The sequence below is a fragment of the Aptenodytes forsteri genome, unplaced genomic scaffold, assembly GCF_000699145.1.
Source record: "Aptenodytes forsteri isolate BGI_AS27 unplaced genomic scaffold, ASM69914v1 Scaffold172, whole genome shotgun sequence".
NCBI classification, from domain to species: Eukaryota; Metazoa; Chordata; class Aves; order Sphenisciformes; family Spheniscidae; genus Aptenodytes; species Aptenodytes forsteri.
The window spans coordinates 11,008,091-11,011,620 of NW_008795018.1; the positions used below are offsets into that span (position 1 = coordinate 11,008,091).

The following is a 3,530-nucleotide window of genomic DNA, read 5'->3' on the forward strand; positions in this document are numbered from 1 at the left end:
AGCAATTGCATTGTGCATCACCTGCTTTGTGTATTCTTCTATTATTACTGTTATTATTATTCTATTTTATTTCAATTATCAAACTGTTCTTACATGAACCCACAAGTTTTCTCACTTTTACTCTTCCAATTCTCTCCTCCATCCCACCGGGGGGAGTGAGCGAGCGGCTGCGTGGTGCTTAGTTACCAGCTGGGGTTAAACCACAACAGCTTTCCTTCTACACTATCAAAGTACAGTTATGGGAAGGACTACACAGCCAAGACTTAGGACAGCATGGGGAAATTTGTATTTTTCTATTACGTCTGCTGTACCAGTTACGTGGACAGAAGACTTCAGTCTCTAGTTCATCCTATAGTTGCCAGGAGTGTTTAGGCCACCCTGCATACCTTGTTTTTGCTGGCCATTCCTGGTAGGTGTTCCAAGGGTGGTTTTTTTGGTTGGGTTTTGTTGTTGTTTTGGGTTTGGTTGGTTGGTTTGGGGTTGTTTTAGGGTTTTTTTGGTTGGTGGTGGTATTTGGTTTTTGAGGGTTTTTTTTGTTTGTTTGCTTTTAAGAAAAAGTAAAAATGAAAGAGTCCCTAGTGCTTCTCTTGGGGTAGGAAGGGAAAGACATAGAAAATAGTTCATTTTCCCATTAGAGGGTATCAAGGGAAAGTGAATTTGTAGGTAAGTTATCCATGATCCCCCCCATCAGAGGAAACTTGTCCCATCTTGCAAATACTGCTAGCTTTACAGCTGTAATTATAGCTTCAGGTACAGATCCCCGATTAAGACAGTAAAAAACCAGATGTTGTCTTAATTAATATGGATCGAGTGTACTTACCAACAGCGTGTCCAAATCAAGAGGAACCTTAGCAACTTTTAGCAGTAGGAAAAAAGGTGTTACTGGATCTAAGAAACAGAACAAAGAGAGAGTCAACATCACATTTGTTTCATGCAATTCCAGCAACAGTGTTTACATTGTAATTCAGAAATAAGGAATCTCAGATATGTTTACATTAGGCCAACTCCATCACCTTTCCACAATTTCCTCTTATTTAAATAACAAAACTCAAACTACTTTTTTTTTTTCCTTCCCCCAGGATTTTTCCCCAGAGCATGTTCTCTTTCTACCTACTCATCTCTGTCTTCATGCAACAGATAAGAAGGGTGCAAAACCTTTCTTATGGGTATTCCAAGACACAGAGATGTTCACATCCTGAATTTTATGTTTCTAGCAAAAAAATCCATATAAAGTCATAGAAAATGATTATTTCAGATGTTAGGTTCCAGGCTGTGCTTAAACAGCAGGGAGGAAGGGGTGCAATGATTTTTTTAATGTCAGAGAACAAAACACAGACTCTAAACTGTTTATATACTTGTGGTTCTCTATTCCTTCCGGGCTTCTACACAAAGGTTTGAAGGAAAAGGGAGAAAGGCAGGAAGTACTGGTGATGCCTTTTCAACGGCTGTCCAGCTTTTCCAGAGGAAGAAAAAGGATCATTTTGTGGATTCTCTTTACACCCGCATCTGGGACCCACACCACTGAGTCCCAAGAGCAGCTCTGCAGGTCATAATAGGAAAATTGCTTTTCTACTGGACAGTGTCAGACCTACAAGCATGTCATTATATGACTGTTAAGAGCTACAACCTAAAGGTGACTTTACTGTACTAACAAGGACATAGCATTTATGCTAAATGACCTATATCAAACCCCAAAATATTATAACATTTATATATGCGCAGTCTCCTGGGGTGCAACATCAAAGAAATTCTTCTATCGAACCATCTAGGCAAGAGAGAGACCTTATGGCACACACTCATGCAACTCAAATTTTTCACTAAATGAGAAAGTGAATTTCCAAGTCTAGAGTCCTCCAATATGAATGCTATTGCATATAAGACACGGAAATGCAGACACAATGAAATCAAGCATCTCACTGGATTTCCACTGCCAGGTTAATCAAACAAGACTGCTCTGAGTAAACGCAGCAATTTGGGCAAACTAACTATGCAGGGCTGCAGAGGGCAGCGTCAACATGTTCAATTGCATTTGGAGGAGAACTAGCAGCTTTTTTTTTTTTTTGAGTTTGGAACTAAAAAAAATAATTATTACTGCACAGCTCAGAGCAGCTGTTTTTATTCGCTAACATTTCTGAGCAATTTTCAAGCTTTCTGTGCATTTGGCTTCAGTTGCTGCTAAGATAAACATACTGATCCCACTCCAGGTTCACGCCTCAAAATACCAGCCAGCACTCAGTAACAACCACAATTAAGTAGAAAATTAGTACTGGCAAACAAACCTGTCAGAAAAGGAGCTGTGCCCAGCCCAGGGGTCCCTCCCATTAAATGATGCAAACCTGTGGCCACCAGCTGTTGTAATAAACAGATACAGAGCAGGTATGGAATATTCTACAATAGCCAACTCAGAAAGCCCTCCATTTCTGCAGACATTGAGTTTCTTTTCTCTTCCTCTAGCTGTTTAGTCCATCTGATTTTATTCTCTGTCACTGGTGGTGTTGAACAACTAGGGACCTCAGCCACTTCTGAACTAGCTGTCCAAGGGAAGCAGTTCAAGCACACTTTGGTCAGGATAGGTGAAACCCGTCTTGCCTTAGATTCTAGACTCAAGCTTCTTACACCCCAAGCATTTTACAGCTGTAATACTCAAGGCTGTTACATCTGATCCACAAAAGTTAATCAGTCCTAATACCACTTCAGGGACAGATTTTACCATGGCTCCTATTCTAAAGATCCACATTGCTGTAACAAGAGATGCTGGCAGAAGCTGGTTAAAAACTGGTAAATCATTAACTGCCCACAAGCTAAAAAGATGAAGCAAAGAAGGAGGGGAAGAAAAAAAAAAAAAAAAAGGCATTTACTAGAAACATAATTCAGTGATGAGTAAAGCCAGTTCTGTTCCCTTGCATGGCCTTGAGAAGACCATGGTCTGGCAACCACCGCTGTTCTGTGAAGCCCTGCAGGAGGGAGATCACAGTAAGTACAATTTATAAACAAATGCTTTCTGAAACTTTCCACAACAGTATTATCAGTTTAAAAAATTATTAGGGGTTTTGGATAACTGACCACCAGAAACAGGAGACCAACATCTGTCCTGTCTCAAGATAACTGGAAGTAACTGATACAGAATCAGTGCCACCAGGCAATTTTTTTCTTCCAGAAATCAATCACAGAGTTCCAAGTTCTACAAAACTCCTATTAAAAATTAAATCCAGACATAAAGGATTAGAATTAACGTTGCTATCTAATGCCTTAGGAGTTTCAAGAAAAACTTGTAGCACGGGTAGTTGCTTTGCCGATTGATTTGGAAAAAACAGATGAGGGACAGCCGAGGCCGAAGCGGAAAACACGCTCTCCCCCCCGAGGTGCTCGGCAGCTGCCCTGCGCGCCCCCGGCACCCGCCAGGCACCCCCGAGCCCCGCTGGCAGGGAGCGTACTCCCGGCCGAAGCGCACGAAGCCTGCCGCGCTGCGAAGCGAGGCTTGCAGGGGTAAACCGGGAAGGGCCGCAGAAATCGTCCCGTCCCGTCCCCCC

At 42.0% G+C, this 3,530-nt stretch overlaps 1 protein-coding gene across 2 annotated transcripts in view; it reads right to left on the reverse strand.

Annotated features, from left to right (window-relative positions):
- CLDN12 (claudin 12) overlaps window positions 1-889 on the reverse strand; it is a 14,562-nt gene extending 13,673 nt beyond the window's left edge. For both annotated transcript variants that reach the window (XM_009275679.2, XM_009275678.2), the window contains exon 1: window positions 821-889. The gene's annotated coding sequence lies outside the window, so the exon portion shown is untranslated. The remainder of the gene's footprint in view (window positions 1-820) is intronic.
- Window positions 890-3,530: the final 2,641 nt, after the last annotated feature.